Source organism: Ixodes scapularis, unplaced genomic scaffold (assembly GCF_016920785.2).
Source record: "Ixodes scapularis isolate PalLabHiFi unplaced genomic scaffold, ASM1692078v2 PGA_scaffold0__279_contigs__length_252992795, whole genome shotgun sequence".
Taxonomy (NCBI): Eukaryota; Metazoa; Arthropoda; class Arachnida; order Ixodida; family Ixodidae; genus Ixodes; species Ixodes scapularis.
Window position 1 is genome coordinate 209314446 of NW_024609835.1, and position 17721 is coordinate 209332166.

A 17721-nucleotide genomic window follows, 5' to 3' on the forward strand; every position below is an offset into this window, starting at 1 on the left:
ATGGGTGAGTGGTGGCGTGGACTGGTCGACCGCCGGGGCTGTCGGGGTGTGTTCTCGGTTTCAAGGGGAAGGTGAAAAGAAGTAGAAAAAAAAATTTTTTTTTCCTTTGTTCCGGTTTTTCTGATATAATTAAAATATCAAATCAGTGATGACCCAGCAGGGGCGTGGCTGATGCGGGCCCACAAAACATGTAAAAAAAAAAAAAAGGAGAAACATTATATAAATAGTTATAGACTTTAAAATGAACATTTAAAATTGATATTACAGTACTAATACTCATCCTTACTTCTCTTTTTTCTCCAATAGAACTTTCTAATTCAAGTGGGTCCTCGACGACTTCCAGAACCCAAAGAGGCATGAAATCACCAATGGACGGAAGACCAAACTTAAACTAATTTCTCGACAAACATAAATATAAATAGAAAATAAATGCCCGCTAATAATTTCTAAGTCAGTTCCTGATACTGTGGTTTCGTTGCCTCCCATTTTTTCTTTTAAAATTGGCTTTAACAATAAATTTTATTTTGGTCAATTGACCCTATTCTTTTATTTTTGATTGGATTAAACCTGTTATGTCATCTGACGGTGCAGGTTGAGAGACATAAGTTCATTTATTTTATTTTTTGCTCTCATTTAGAAATTGTCCCGGTGCCGTCGGTCACTCCTGTTGCAAAAGAAGATTCGTAGTGACTGCAGTACCGTCCGACGGCACTTTTGCAGAGCATTCAAGTGCCGTCCGACGGTACTCCACCGACGGTACTACGCGTTAAGTGCCGCCGAAAGTCTCGTATAAAACGAATTGTCAAAACGCGATTTCCGAAGCGGTTAAAACGTCTGCCTCATACGCAAGCGGTCGTGGGTTCGATTCTTTTTTTTTTTTTTTTGCTTTTTTTTTTTTAGCGTTTTGTTTTGTGGGGCATTTGGCGATATTTACGACATTTTTTTTACGACTAACACTGAAAAAAAAGGAAAAAAGAATGCTGTCAACGACAGTCCTAAAAGCGCGAGCTAGTTGCTTTGGATAGCGCGGCGCGAGCGCTCCTGCAGCGGGTGCCTAGTCATGCCAGTCAAGGCTGCTCGCTCGCTGCTTGCACGGCCTTCGCAGCTGTTCTATGCAAGGGTGATAATCCGTCGTATTGCACACAAGTAGAGCTCAAGAAAAATGCGAACAAAATTGCTGCGGCTGGGCTCTGTCGCCTCCGGTAAACGTAATCTTAATTTGCAACAGGAGTGACGGACGGCACCGGGCGAAGTTTGAAAATGGAGAACGCTTATTTTGATGTTCTTGAGAACGTGACGAGTACAGGCCGCAACGTCGACAACACGCGCCAGCGCGGACACCGCCGAGCCGCCGAGCACCGGCCGCACACACGCCGTGCGACCGACATTTTAAAATGCAGTCAGCGGCATCCAAAGAAAATGTGTTGTTGACGTCCAAATAACTAAGACGTCAAACTAAAAGCTGTTATTTTGACGTCCGTGACGTCATTGACCCCGTCTCCTGGACCCCAAATCGGTGGCGAAAATACGCAGCCCCGGACGGCGGTGCTGCCCGGCGACGCCAACCGGCTGTGCCGTTCACGCTAGTGTGGTCACGCCTTAAGAGCTGCTCTCTAAAAGACGCCGGTACGCCCATGATTCTGTGCCGAGTTGTCGGTTTAGCAGCGATGCATCGGCGCTGTATTGCCACTCACCATTGTGGAACAGCACGTCGGCAATAAGTCCCGTCACGGCCACTCGATTAGGACTCCCCTTGGGAGTGTCCTGCCGAATGCCTCACTCCGCCGGTGAGAGCGATAGTTCTACTCTACCCCGCAGCGCCAGCCGTGGCGCTCGTTATCGGTGACAGATATAGTTCCTTTCGGGGGAGCATATCGAGGATACACCCGTATTCACCAGGCGCGAGTAGTGCCTGTTTAACCAGTGACTAGCGACGTCATCGACTAAAATGATAACGTGGCAAGCGATAGTCGCCAATAAGTGAGCGCTTGGTATTCACCGGTCGTGTTTAGGGCCTAGTCGCCCCGTGCGACTAAGGAGTCGACTAACAAATCTTAGTCATGGGGTAGGGCTAGTTTGGCCGGTGTTTAGCGGGCGACTAGCGGCTTAGCGCCATGGCCGACTCGTATCACCGCTGACCGCCAGCGCTATAACAAAGCACTTACTGTCTCGGAACGCTGGGGGACATATCTAGAAAGAATCGGAGGGGCAAATATGACTAAATAGCCATGTTCAACGGCCAGAGGCATTGCTAAAGCGATCTCGGCAGGGCGGTGGACGGCGCGAAGAAACGCATTTACGGGCGCTTCCATATTCGTTTATGTCGCTGGCAATGCGGCTTCCGTGTTTCTCCCTGGCGTTGTTTTGAAATTTTTCGTTGTAAAACTCTGTCTGAGACAATATGTCTCTCATTGTAACTTTTTTTTCCTGATAAAAATTTAAATATTAGTTTTTATAGGATAAAATACCCATTTACGCAGCGGCGTTGAAGTTTGCGTGCCCGTGACCTATCTTTTTGTGTCACTTCCGCTTCTTAGTTCTGACTAGATAGTCACCCGCTCGCTTCGCGCTCGTGAATACCGCAGAACATAATCGCTCGTTAGTCGCGGATTTCTCGTTTAGCTCGCAACTACTTAGTCGTGCTACTAACCTTAAAACGCCGCTAGTTAGCCGCGCCTGGTGAATACGGGTGTATATTTCGTTTCACGTTAGTATGTACTTACTTGTTAGCCGCGCGTGCTAAAAGTGCGAGATAGTTGCTTCGAAGGAAGCCCCGGCGGCTGCATGAGCGCTCGTGCAGCGAGTGCTCCAGTCAAGGCAGTAAAGGCTAGCCGCTCGCGCTAGCACAGCGTTCGTGGTTAGTCCATGCTAGAGTCACTAAATGAGCTGCGCTTAGAGTATCGGCACTCCGTTCCCCGGCATTGTTGTGGGCGCCGCCATTTTGGCTCGTATGCAGAGCAGAAGCAACTGCCGATCGTCATGATTCAAAAGTGCGACTTCACAGATTTAGATTCGTTGTTAAGAAGGTCACGCAATATTGCTTTTCTCTGTCACGAACTGTTTAAACATTTGTGGATGGCGGAAAGGCGTTTCCTGTGATTTCAGATAAAGCTTCAGATAACTGGCAACCTTGATTTTAAGACACAATATGGCCAAGTGTCGTTACTCTGAAGCGTAGCTTATTTAGTGGCACTAGTTCATGCTAAGGTAAGACTAAATATAGTGAAAAGGAGCAGTACGCCCGGCCCGGTGTGGCTATTTAGATATTTTTTTTCGTGAAGCCGCAAGTCTCAATTGAAACGAGTGCCAGATTGCATGAATGATGTGACAAATCTGTGTAGAATAAAAGCACGTGATTCTTTCTGCGAAAAGCTCACTGAGCTGCAGGCTGCGCGTTAAAGCTCCATTCTGCTGGCAGTATGAGCGAATTGTCGTTTTCTTGTTCCGGTAACTGTTGCCCCGTTTCTATTACCACTGTAATATAGGAGTTATAGTTGGATATAGTTTTAACTGACGCTCGAGCACGCGCGAGCTGAGCCATTTATTCAACTGTGAAGGACAAAATAAAATCGGATTCCGCGTGCATAACTTCAGAAATATAATCTTCATTGTTCACAAAGAACAGAACAAGGGAGTCATATAGTTCACAAGCGGAGTACCTTTCGGGAAGGCTTCCGCGAAAGCCTCAATATATTCTCTAGTGGGCTGTTTAGGTCACCAGCACAGTTTGCCAAAAAAGGTCTGAGGAGTTTTCTGAGAAAGATCTCGCAGAGCTCTTCACTGTGGTAGGGGTCTCGGCAGTTAACACACCACATCAGCGGGCAGTCCATAAGGTGTGATGTGAAAGCACAGCGCTCGAGAGGACCTTGCAAATCCTTCCACAACCACGAATCTCTGCCGACTGTAGAGCCCTCTCGACAAAGGCGCAGACGAGCTTGCACAGTCGGACAGCTTCAGGTCGTGGATAGCTGAGTCCTCCTTGGTCAAGGCTAAACATGGACTAATATGCTCCGTCATGTGATGCATTTCCCTTAAGGTGCGCTTGCATTCAGGACACGACACCTGCAAAGTTTAGCGGGTTATACACATTAGCCTTCCTTGCTTTCACTGAGAAATTCTTATTGCTTTGCTAGGTTGAATGTTTCAGCTAATTACTTTGAAATTACGACAATTTCTACAAATAAATATGGTCACCTTTTTTTCGCAAACGAAGGCCAAGTAGCCAGCCATGTAAGTCAGCGGTGCGAACTCAAGTTCGGAAGAGACTTTATACGCCTCGCAAGTGGGCTCATTTTCGTCTTCTGCGCATGAGAAAGGAAGTAGCGGTGACGTCAGAACGCCGAGCCCTGATTGGCTGATCGCGACCCCCTATCTGAGCGTCGTCTGCTCCTTTGCAACGTCGTCTGCGACTGTCTTACCTTTCGTGCGACTTCGCCTTTCAGAGAGGGCAGACGAAATAACTCGAGCGGAACGTTGTTTTTGTCTAAAAACTAGCAGACGCGCATCAAGGAGGGAAGTCAAAGGACGCAGTGACGAGGTGTCCTGAGGCGCCGAGGTTTGTTTGGTAAAAACCGAGTGAGCGTGTTAGTGTCCGCAAGTCCCCCCCCCCCCCCCCCCCCCCTTCCAAATATTTTTTCCCTCCTTTCGTGTGCGGCGAGACCCCTCATTCTTTAACGGCGTCGGCGGGTTGGCGCAGGTAACATCGTCTGCTTTACGTCTGCTAGTCAAAGCGATGGCTGCTTTACCTTTCCTGCGTCTGTCGGAGATTCACCGCTTTTTCACCGACGAGAGTCACCGTTGCCTCAAGAAACAAGAAGATGACAAAAGGGAGACATTGACCTCTTACTCTAAAATTGAGGTCAGCGATCAAAGTATAAGACGGGAAGGATTCACAAGGGTCGCGCGGGCATATTCCATTCAGCACACCAGCCGATCGTGGGCAGACGGTCGCCGAGTCGCGGAGTGCCTGCTAGGCCTAACTGCCGTGCTCGCTTGGTCGCGTTCGGTGGAATCGTGGCGGATGAAGCTTTACCCCGGTGTTCGTGGATCCAGCGTTCTTGTTCGTCGTGGTCTGTTTCGAGTACTTTTTTACTTTTTTCTTGCTGCTTGAAGTCGGAACGCGTCAGAACCGCACGTAAAAAAATAAACGTCCGTGGGTCGTCGCGACCGCGACGCTGTCGGCCATGCTGATTTGATTGTAAGAAGTGCGTAAGACAGGTTCGGAGCTGTCGTAGGATTTCGTCGTAACCTGCGCAAAACTTACGACAATTTCGTTTCGTGAATACGAATTTGTTCTTAAGTTTTGTCTTACGCACATTTTTGGCGTAAGATCGTTTCGTGAATCTGTCCTCTGCACTTCCGAAAGTCGCAGGAAAGGCACGACAGACGCAGACGACGTTGCCAAGGAGCAGACGACGCTCAGATAGGGGGGCGCGATCTGCCAATCAGGGCTCGGCGTTCTGACGTCACCGCTACCCCCTGCGCAAGAAGCAGACGAACTTGCCCTCCGCATTGTACTTCATCAACTGCAGGATTTCCTGTTTCACGAGTGGAGTTGGCACATTTCATCGCCGTCTGGCACTCAGAACTAGATCGCGCATTTACATTTCCGGCAGCTTCCAAAATGCCAACAGAAACCACACACGCGAGCACAGAGTGACACTACGATATTTTCGCCGAGCACAGCGGTGCATGGGTGGGGGAAAAGCGAATTTTGCTGCCTCGTGCAACCGCGGCAGCGCCTCGGTATCGGCGAAGCCAATGACAGGCAGATATTTTATCTGGGTAGCGGAGCAAGAGCGCGTTGGGCGCCTTCTCTATACTCCGTTTCACCTTATGTTGTACCGCAGCGAAGGCTGCCTTTCCTGCGGTACACTGGGTAAAAGAGAGTATACGCCTCGCAAGTGGGCTCATTTTTGTCTTCTCCGCATGAGAAAGGAAGTAGCGTTGACGTCAGAACGCCGAGCCCTGATTGGCTGATCGTGACCCCCTATCTGAGCGACGTCTGCTCCTTTGCAACGTCGTCTGCTCGCAACGTCGTCTGCGTCTGTCTTACCTTTCCTGCGACTTTCGGAAGCGCAGGTCTTTACGAGCGAGCTCGACTTCGCCTTTCAGGGAGGGAGACGAAATAACTCGAGCGGTACGTTGTTTTTGTCTAAGAACTAGCAGACGCGCATCAAGGAGAGAAGTCAAAGGACACACTGGCCAGGTGTCCCGAGGCGCCGAGGTTTGTTTGCTAAGAACCGAGAGTGAGCATCCGCAAGTTCCCTACCAAATACTTTTCCCTTCTTTTGTGTGCGGCGAGACTCTTCAATCTTCAACGGCGTCGGCAGGTTGGCGAAGTTAACGTCGTCTGCTTTACGTCTGCTAGTCAAAGCGATGGCTGCTTTACCTTTCCTGCGTCTGTCGGAGAATCACCGCCTTTTCACCGGTGAGAGTCACCGTTGCCTCGGGCAACAAGGAGATAACAAGAGGAAGAAATTGACCTCTTAATCTAAAATTGAGGTCAGCGATCAAAGTATAATACGGGAAGGGTTCACAAGGGTCGCGCGGGCATATTCCACTCAGCACGCCAGCCAATCGTGGGCAGACGGTCACCGAGTCGCGGAGTGCCTGCTAGGCCTAACTGCCGTGCACGCTTGGTCGCCTTCGGTGGAATCGTGGCCGTTGGAGGTTTTCCCGGGTGTTTGTTGATCCATCGTTCTTGTTCGTCGTGGTCTGTTTCAAGTACTTTTGAATTTTTTTTTTTTTTGCTGCTTGAAGTCGGGACGCGTGAGAAGCGCACGTAGAAAAATAAACGTCCGTGGGTCGTCGCGACCGCGACGCTGTCGTCCATGCTGATTTGATCGTAAGAAGTGCGTAAGACAGCTTCGGAGCTGTTATAGGATTTCGTCGTAACCTGCGCAGAACTTACGAAAAGTTTGTTTCGTGAATACGAATTTGTTCCTAGGTTTTGTCTTACGCACAATTTTGGCGTAAGATCGTTTCGTGAATCTGCACTTCGAAAAGTCGCAGGAAAGGTGAGACAGACGCAGACGACGTTGCGAGCAGACGACGTTGCAAAGGAGCAGACGACGCTCAGATAGGGGGTCGCGATCAGCCAATCAGGGCTCGGCCTTCTGACGTCACCGCTACCCCCTGCGCAAGAAGCAGACGAACTTGCCCTCCGGAAAACTTTCAGCTCACAAGACCGCTCACCAGAGCCGTTTATTGAGAGAGTTTGGCCATACATTGGTTTGAATAGGCGAGCATCTCGGGGCCAACCACAGGCCTCGAAACAGGCCCTAGCGGTGGTCGTGAGCTCTAGATTTGTGACACGACTAATTTAAGCCGTTTTAGCGTCGCTAGAGTGATAAGGTTTAACTCTCGGTGACTGAAAACTTTGTGCGTGTGGGGTTTTAGTCACGCCAATATTCAAGTGTAGAATAAACGAACGTGCGCCCCAAACCAGGGCCGACTTGCTAGAAACAGCGTGTCAGCTGAGACGGGGAAAGAAAGCACTGCCAAAGCCAGTGCACGAGCCGAGCGGGACTCCGCGTCTCAAGACGATCGCGCGCCCCACCTTTTGCACTGTTTTCTTTCAGCCAGTCTCAGGACGCTGTTCTAGCAAGCCAGCCAGAGCGAACAAGCCTCAGCAGTGCAGACAAAGGCATTGGAACGAGCGCGTGGCTTTGGAAAGTGCCTCCTACGCACGAGTTCTCGTACAAACAAAAGCGTTTTGCTGAGCTAGGCTCACGCGTCTGTACCTTTGTCTTCACTGCCGACATTTGTGAGATGGAGTAGAGAGGCCGAGATCGAACGCTTCTATTTCACGCTTTAAATGTCGTTTGCAATATCGTGACGTCGCGGTCTCCTGATTAATTGACGCTGTGTCACAAATTTAGTTTTTCGCTCTAAGCGTGGGGGAAATATTCGGCGCTGGCGGCAGCCTTTGCTCCGCCTATTGGCCAAACTCTCCCAATACACGGCTCTGCCGCTCACCGATGTGCAGCGCCCCCACGGACAATGGGAGAAGTTTTCCTCTCACGCGCGCTCTTTTGTTTTCGGAAAGACATCGGCAGGCCGCACCAACAGGGGGGATCGAGTGGCCGTGGTCCCGTGCACCACTGCGAAACAACAGAGGCGATGAGTCACGTGCAAGTGAAAGCTGCATAAGCGCCGCCTTCCAGTGCCTATTCGGCGCTGGGCTCTATGTGTGAACCTGCCTTTAAAATTATACTAAAGATAACTTGGAGGTCCTTTTTTTTTTTTTTAATAAATGTCAGGCGTTTCCCGGACAATGTTGATCAAGTTTGTCATCAGACTAATGCTTGAACGCCGCCTAATTCACCTAAAGAAACCGTGAATACGATATGCAGAGTTTAATTTAACAACTAGAATAGACGCGAGGCGTAATCCAGGCAGTGTTGACCAGGGTTTAAGGCAAACTTACATTTGCGTGTCGCGCAAGTCACCCAAAACGGTCCCGGTAATACGGAGTTTGAGTGAGTCATTTTGATGCGAACGGTTCGTCCACAAACGATGTGCTGACGCCACTGCGCGTGGGCGCGGAAATTGTGCTGGAACTGAAGAACGGTTCGACCTAATCGTAACGATTTGTGACGCGTAAAGTAGCGTAAATGAAGAAGATTTTTTTTTTTTTTGAAGATGACGGATGGAGCAGGGCAAAGATGGAGCAGCGGTGCAACGTACACCTCAAGGCGTTCCAATGAAGAAGCTGATGCATATAGTTTCGAAGCGAAAGTTTAGTCCACGAAGTATTCGCCGACGCATCCGCGTATGTTGTTCTGGAAAAGGTTCGCTATCTTCCACCTCGCTTTCTCGAACTGGAGGGACATTGAGGCTGCCATCGCGGGGCCAGGATTCCAGGTGGTGTATGTCGTTAAACGCAAAAGAGAGGTAAAATATCGCTTTGAAGATTATTACCTAGTTTGTAGTTGACATTCTGGTTAAACTTAAGCATTATAGACCATCGCGCTGCTTACAAACAACTACACACGAGGTGTGTGCACTGCACATGTTCAGGAACCATGTTCGCGTGGAGGGAAGCACCTGCTTATACGCCACTGCAGCATCACCGCAGCACCTTGACGTCAGGGCCGTTTCTTGGTGTATGCAAAAAAAAAACACACCGGAGGACAAACATCGTACACACTAAAGCTAAAACGAGGTGCTTTCCTTCAAGAGCGATAAAAACAAACGTCCAACACCCCCAGATACACTGGGAGAACCACGCGCCAGTAATTAGAAGGGAACAAGGCGTGAAGTTGGGCTAGTTGGTTCATAATGCAAACTTGGAAACAGCGCGAAAAAGACAAGAGAAGAACACATAAAAGGGACCGATGTTTCCAAGTTTGCATTATATGAACCAACTAGCCCAGCTTCACAGCGTTGTGTTCGTTCACTTCTCGTTCTTGTTCCTTGTTTTTTTTTCGCGCTGTTTCCAAGTTTGCAATTAGAAGGTAGTTTAACGACGTATGTACTTTCAAGCTCGATTATGTCCAAAGCTGGCCTAATTTTGAAGTAAAAAACAAATACTACACCACGGTCCTATTCCCTATTAGAGTCCCGTCCTATTCCCTGCCAGGGCACGTGACCAGGCGACGCGTCGGAATGCGGTGCCGTTGACGGGGTTGCGGACGCAAAGGCGGTAACGCCGCCGCCGCCTCGCCAGTTTCCGCGGCATTGTCGTTGTCGTACCTTTCGATCTACTCCCGGGGAGTGTCCTGCATTACCCTTAGTAAAGTGCATTTCAGACAAATTTACCGGAAGGAGTGGTATCTGAACCGCAGTCGTGCCAGCGAGAGCCTCCCAACTCAGTCGTTTCGAATTTGCAATATTCAAGTTTATGTTGAAAATGTTAGATTTTTTTCTTTGATCTTCTCTATCAGTATTGCGATTTTATATGTTTATTTTTGAGATTTAGCTTCCATAAATTATATTAAAAAAATGGGAAAAACAAGAAATTAAAAACAAACTTTTCTGAATACAATAAAATGCTTAGATGGGCCAGGTGGTACATCATGGGAAACTTAGCTCCGAAGGAACACGGCCCAAGTGTAGAATAACAAGGACAGATAGTAGAATAAGAACGACAGCGGTTTGTGACGATGTTATTCTACTCTTGGTCCGTGTTCCTTCGGCGCTAATTTTCCCATTTTGTGACTAACTCGCGGTGGCTTAAAACATCGGAAGATTGCACGAATATCGCCCATGTTCGAAAGCCTGTCACCGTAGTTATTATAATGTACGCTAAAGGTTCAGCTCGAGTTAACATGCTGTTGCAAATTGAACCAGACTAAATTGAACCAATCGAGATTTAACTTCCGGTAAGCATTTCTATAAGAAAAGAGGGTGCATTCTTATCTCTGCTCTTGAATAGAAGAGCAAGTATTGCGATGAATTATAACGTAGTAAATATTTTGGGTTATTCCTTTATCACGTATGGAAATATGGGTTAGTTACAGCACTTTTTTTGTCCAATTCATGTCATTAAACACAGTGCTAAGAGTTTTATACATGCATTGATACGCACTGTCTGTTCCCTATTCGCTCTTTCTCGTGTGAGTCAAAAACAAAATAAAATATACACGCTCTTTTCTCGAAGTGATAGCACTGTCAGACTTAAATCACTCGCATGATAATAGCATGATGAATAAAAAATTAGGAAAACTACCTGAACCGGAAGTATGGCGGGGCTGCCCAGTGGATCGCGGCACTAAGTGTGTTGCCAAATAAAATGGGCGAACTAGCGCGAACACGGAGTTGGCGCTTTCCTGCATGGGGGAAGTACCAAGAGAACGAAGGTCGCATAGAAAACCAACAAATGCGGCAAGAACTACGCAGTAGCACTGGATCAATAACTCCCTGAGAACGCAAACGATCAAAATGAAGTGAGTTTTACTCTATTCTCCCTGCTCATGCATTAGGGCGAAGAGGCTTGTTTCTCAAAACATCCCAGGCATAGCCCACGTAGCCCACGTGCTTTATTCTTTACGTTCTGAATGTGGTTAACCGCTTCTAATACCCCTGTCAGACAGGCACGTTAAATAGGGAGTTTTCGTAGACCGCGCTGCCCCCTCCGCTAAGCGTTCCGCAACGAAGAAGTTGCTACTGCGCCTGCGCGCCGATAGCCTTGACTGTGGAGTTCCCGCTATCATAGCGGGTTGCGGAGTGCCTTGCGGGACGGCGAAAACGATCTACGAAAACTCCCTAATGAGATCTAAGCGAAATTACATCACAGATTGGCCGATCCACGTGTCTAATACTCCACGCCTTGCGTGCACCAGCCACGTGCAGAACCAGCGTCACGAGCTGATTCGCCGAGCGGTGAATGACATACGATCAAAATGACATTTACTTTCCCGCCTGAGGAATATAAGGCTTTCCCCTTCAGACCGATACACATTTTCGCAAGAGTGGCTCATGAGTGACCATTAAAAAAGTGAAACCCGTTTACAACTCCCTGTAATGCCGAATTAGAGCGCAGCTCTTGAGGAGGAGGAGGGAAGGGTACGGGGGGGGGGTTACGTGACCTTGGGGGTCACGTTACCTCGGGTCACGTGACGATGACAATACCGATGATGTCATCAGTGACGATGACGATGCGGATACCGATGACATCATTAGTGACGTCACTGATGACGTCATTAGTGATGACGACGATGCGGATGTCGGTGGCGTCATCAGTGACGTCACTGATGACGTCATCAGTGATGATGACGATGACGATGTGGATGCCGGTGACGGCATCAGTGACGTCACTGATGACGTCATTATTGATGATGACGATGACGATACGGATGCCGGTGACGTCATCAGTGACGATGACGTCATCGGGGGGTCACCTGATTTTTGCGGGGGGGTCACGTGACCTCAGGGAGGGGGTCACCGCGCGGTTACGCCGACGCCGACGCCGACGCCGCTCAAGCCGGGAACGGGCGCCTAAGAGCTGCGCTGTAAAATATGAGATGATGTATAAACCGTGCCCCCCCCCCCCCCCCCAAAAAAAAAAAAAAATTATTGTGTGATGAAAATAATCCCTGGAGAAGGGGAACAAGAGGGACAAAGGACAAACATAAATCTCCAAACACAGCTAGGTGACTGGTGAGCGTCTGAAAAAATCCGCCTGGTCCGGGTATCGAACCCGGGACCTCTCCATTACAGGTGGACCGGTCTACTAACTGAGCTAACCAGGGGTTAGACGTCAGTAGAGCAAACGGGTTTTATCAGATGCCACCAGTCTAACACCAACAAGGGTGAAGCTTGCAAACTTAAGGTTATCATTATAATGCAATTAAATGCAAAGGTGCAAGCGAGCTGGACAAGAATGATGAAAATAATCCCTGGAGAAGGGGAACAAGAGGGACAAAGGACAAACATAAATCTCCAAACACAGCTAGGTGACTGGTGAGCGTTTGAAAAAATCCGCCTGGTCAGGGTATCGAACTCGGGACCTCTTTAAAATATTACAGGTGGAGCGCTCTACCAACTGAGCTAACCAGGGGTTAGACGTCAGTAGAGCAAGCGGATTTTATCAGCTGCCACCAGTCTAACACCAACAAGGGTGAAGCTTGCAAATTTAAGGTTATAATTATAACGCAATTAAATTCAGAGGTGCAAGCGAGCTGGACAAGAATGATGAAAATAATCCCTGGAGAAGGGGAACAAGATGGACAAAGGACAAACATAAATCTCCACACACAACTAGGTGACTCGTGACCGTCTGAAAAAATCTGCCTGGTCCGGGTATCGAACCCGGGACCTCTCCATTACAGGTGCGTTCGGCTAATCGCAAAAATAGGGAGTTGTAGTAGACCACGTCCGCTATCCCGCTGTGCTTACCGCGACCTGAAACGAGACCCGAAATTCTGCAGCCAAGGCTAATGGCACGAGGTCGTTTCCGGTCGCGGTAAGCTTCGGTAAGCTTAGCGCGACGTTGGACGCGGTCGACTAAAACTCACTAATAACCCACGCATCACCAAACGTTCAGTCTACGCCCAATGCACCGCTAGCTCTCCGGATAAAACGAAAGGTTTCAGAAGTTACAGTTATCTCAATCAAAAGATTGTTATTTTTTTTTAATTTCAATTGAAGAAAATTAGGTCTTTCTCAGTATAAATGTGCTCGACGAGTTCATTTTAATATATCGGACAGGACTGGCATATTAGCAATGTAATAGCGTCGCCGGAATGCCGGCGAGCATCGAACACATTCTACATTCTTTTAAATTGCTATTTTGTTTAGATTCGTCTCTCGTGTTCCCGCAGCTCCTGTGAAACACAAGTTTTGCCCTGAAATATACCGAACATTAGCATCGTTTACTACACTGTTAGCAAAAATAACACGCAGACGTGTAAACCGTTGTCCCATAGCGGACACGTCGAAACGTGTTCGTTTCACACGGAGCCATCCGTGTTTTTCGTCTACACATGAGGTGCTGTGCAAACTTAACACGCTACACCGTGTTTGCCTTCCGAGACGCACGGTTCAACGTGTTCTTTATATCAAACATGGCGGCCAGCAGCCGAGAACAGGTGAGAGACGAGCCCAGCGAGCCGCGCCTTTCAGCCGAATTGAAAGCGCACAGGACGCGTTCGTTCTCGTTCGATGTCTTTTATGCACAGTAAACAGTCTCCAAGCGGCGGACGTAGCTACGTGCAAAGATACGTACATACGTCCGTCGTCGGCGGTCGCCGGTCGGTGGCGTCGGCAGCTACAACAAAACCGCTAGACAAAAAAAAAACAAAAAAAAAACGAATATCGGATTTACATGGATAAATAGTTCAAGCAAACTACTTGGAATCGGGTGGTAACTTGCGCCACCTAGTGATATTTCTAGCAACCAATGAAAAAGAAGCAGGAATCTGTTAATACGCTGGGAACTATCACGAGTAAACTGCAACTCTACATACATCACAGACAGCACGAGCATCTCGTAGGACACAGCAGCGATACATACACAAACACAACACCGACACTACGCCCGACACTTCCTACTTACGACGGACTCTCCCCGCGGCGTATATAAGCTTGACATGTGCGGGTGGGCTCTTTGGTCGCTGACCATTACACATTTATAGAAGAAAACACAAAACACGGCACATTGGACAGCCGTATGTAAGAACTGTTTGCATTTAAAAAGTATGGAGGCAAAAGCTGTAAAATTAGTTCGTTGTGAAAAACAACGATGTACTAACACTAAATCTTAAACCGGTCATGAAAAAGTTCAAATTTTTGTCAATTTCATGCTCGAACAGTGTTATGAGCAGTCCGCGTTGAATCAGATAGAAAAACAAATGATTGGGATTTTATCAGTACGTATTCAATAATCAATGGAAATTATACTTGCGCAAGCCATTTTTTATATATATTATTGTGAAAGACATCCGCCCAACACTTCACTTCCGCTAGTTGTAGTACGCGTACGGGAGCAGGCTCCTTCACGTTTGGGGCGTTTTGATGCAGATTGTTGTCGTATGTCGTGTTGGTGTCGAGTGGAGCGGTGAGGCTTGGGAGTTTGTGACCGGTGTTATTCGTGATCACTAATGTGGCGCTGATGCATTTTTTTGAAATATTTCTTTATAGCGACATTGAAAATTCATGGGCCCGTGGCACTGCATTATGCTGAATCGCGAGCTCCTTCTCTGTTGACGTCGTTTTTCTGGTAGCACTCGTGGATACTGCAAGCGTTTTAACAGTGTGCACCGTTTCGCCTACATCCCCGGTGACGTACTCGACCTGTTGAAACTTATTGCTTCTGTCATTTTGGAGTACGCAAGGCAATCATCTCGCTGCTCTGGTTACGGTTATACAAGCAATGCAAAACGCTCGTAGTTCCCGCCCTCAGTACACGTTGGACATCTTCCACACTTTGACACTGGATAACTGGATGAACGAGGATTTACATTTACTTCAGAGGTCACTCTCGCCGCTTCCTCACCGTCGAGCAACAAAATCAGCTGGCGACAAGCTGCGTATGAAAGGCTTGAGCATCAACAACTCAAGTGCACTCGGTGCCGGTGCGGGCGATGCGGGTTTCTGTCAACCGGTAGCCCAGCACAGACCGTGACCGTTCTAGCTCTTCGTCATGACACGGTGTTGCAGAAAGCAGGGTATAATACCGCTACACGGACCACCGAAGCGAACGCACTGTTATCGTAAATCTTGGCTTGTGACTGCGCCTTTGTAGATAATCCTTTTTCATTTTTTCTGGAGACTCAAACGACGGGCATAACAAAATCGTCTGCATATTCCGCGTACCTCTGAAAAGCACTTAACCAGTCACCTTGCGAGAAGCGCAAAACACGGTGTTTGCGCCATCCTGACTTCCCAGCCTTTCACCTGCTTTAGAGCAGTTTGTACCTGTTAGTAGGCATGTCTACTGAAACTGCAACTTGAGACTTGGGGCAGTGCCAGAGGGAAAAGAGACAAATTCGGGCCTCTTCCCAAAGTAAAGAAAAAGCACTATGTTCACTACGTAAAAAATTGGACTCAGTTCATGCATATGTGGGCCGGTAGAAAATATTGCCCTAATTTATTCACACCGCATGATGAGCGCAACAAACTCACACGAGTCACAAGAGATTTACAGGAAAACATCGGTGGTGACTTAAGTATCCCTGAAATTCTGTATAACCGGTTGCTTGCGGGACCGAATCATCTACTCGAGCGGTGTGCGTCGCTGTGCGAACACGTCGCTGTGCAAATGCAGTCCAACGACACGAAGCATAAAAACGGCAGATTTAGGACAACTATTCGAAGTCTCTTGTTCAATTGAAACGACGTAATTTTGTTGAAAACGCCCGCAGCATTTTACTCACGGGATGCGTCGGGAATCTTCCACATTTTGAAACGGAATGAACGAAACATTTACTTTTAAAAACGCTCGCTGCGTCTTTCCGGACCAGCTGGACCGGATCAGCTGACGACGACGGGGCTGAACCCGTCAAACGCAACCCCACAAAAACCAATATGAGCTCCGTGTTAGTGCGGGTTTCTACCTCCAAGCACCGCACCACACACCACGAACGTTTCGGCTCTTTCTCACATTGCCGTGTTGCCCGAACAGAACGAGATCACCGAAGTCAACGCAGCGCTGTCGTGAACCTTGGCTTGTGGTTGCGCACTCGTGGACCCTGTGACTCTTTTCGCTTTCAAAGCACACACGACGAACGGTACTTTCCGTCTTCCGGGAACATCACAGGAGCACTTCTCCGGTCACATCGTCACTATATGCTCGCAAACTGCGAAGCTCTGAGTCTATGCGAAGCTTCTCGCGTCCCGTCAAACCAAAACAATAGCGGCGCCATGCGTAGTTCCCAGATTTCTCCGGTCAAACAAAAAGAACGAAAGCCAACCGGTGCAACCGGCTCTTGCTTCCACTGTACATCGGCGTTGCGCTTGCGCCGCTTGCGCCGTGGCCAGATCGCTTGCAGTTGAAGGTTGAAGCAAAAACAAAACCAACTGCAATGTCACGTGTTCACATCGAAGACACGCTTTTTATATCCATTTTAACTGTTTGGAATGAATAATTAGACCCATGACTTTATTTGTGCTGTGTAAGAAACTATTATCAAGACCCCTAAACTCCCTAAACTAAATGCAAACATGGGCGACATGAGGGAAGCCGCATTGACATCGACCAGAAGATGGCGGTGAGCACGGTAAGCGCGGGTTTCGCCAACGTCCCGCGACATGGCATAATTGCTTTTCGTGCATATCTGTCTCCGAGACATGTTTCTTTCCGCGGCATTTGTCTCGACGGTCCTTTGGGTCCATATCACAAGAGCGAATGACATTTTAGCGAACGGCGACATTTGAGCAAATGGTCGTTTTAGCGAATAACGGGGGCGCGCGTTAACCCATCCGTCGCGCTGCGCTTTACGCCGCTTCGCGGCGACAGTCTGCGGCAACTCATTACAAAAATATGAACTCATTAGGCCCACCCGTAAACGCCGCTTCGCGGCGTCCGACTATTCGCTAAAGTGTCGTTCGATGAAACGTGGGCGTTCGCTAAAACGTCATTCTATCAAGTGAGTGCCTCCCCGTGTTATCAAGGTCGGCTACACGGTTTTGCGTGTATTACCGAACCAAAACAAGTTTTTTACAGCCTCGCACGATTTCTGAACGTATTATCCGTTACTCATCGTGTAAATTTATGGTAATTTGTCTAAATAGCGTGTTTTTCACCCCAAATATTCACCAGATACACGGGACTTGCTAACAGTGTAGTGAAGAAAAAGCTGATAACTAAAGCAATTACAGCCGTACAATGTTTATAAAGGTACCTATTATTCGGTACGACCAAAATAACGAAAGTAACTATTGCTATTTTTCGGCAAAGAGACAAAATGCATGCGCCTTTTCCCATAGAAATGCGCAGGAGCGCCGTAAAAGCAGGCTGGTTGCTGCGTGCTTTAATTTGCATCCAGGAAGTAGCATAGCTACTAGCGCCAGTTGAACCTCTAGCGTAGATTATGAGAATTCCTTGGATGGCACTCGGGAGAGCTGCCCGCTTTCTCCGCCTTTCCGATTTGATTTGCGAGAAATCACACAAAAAACGCAATTTTCACGTTTGGAACTACCTGTTGTGTATGATACGAGCAACCTTCCGCCGCTTTGTGGAACTCCCTTCGGCGCCACTCGGGCGATCAGGTAATGCCGCCGTCCCGTCGCCGCGGCATCCGGAGATCGGGTTACCTGAGCCGCCCCTGACGTGAG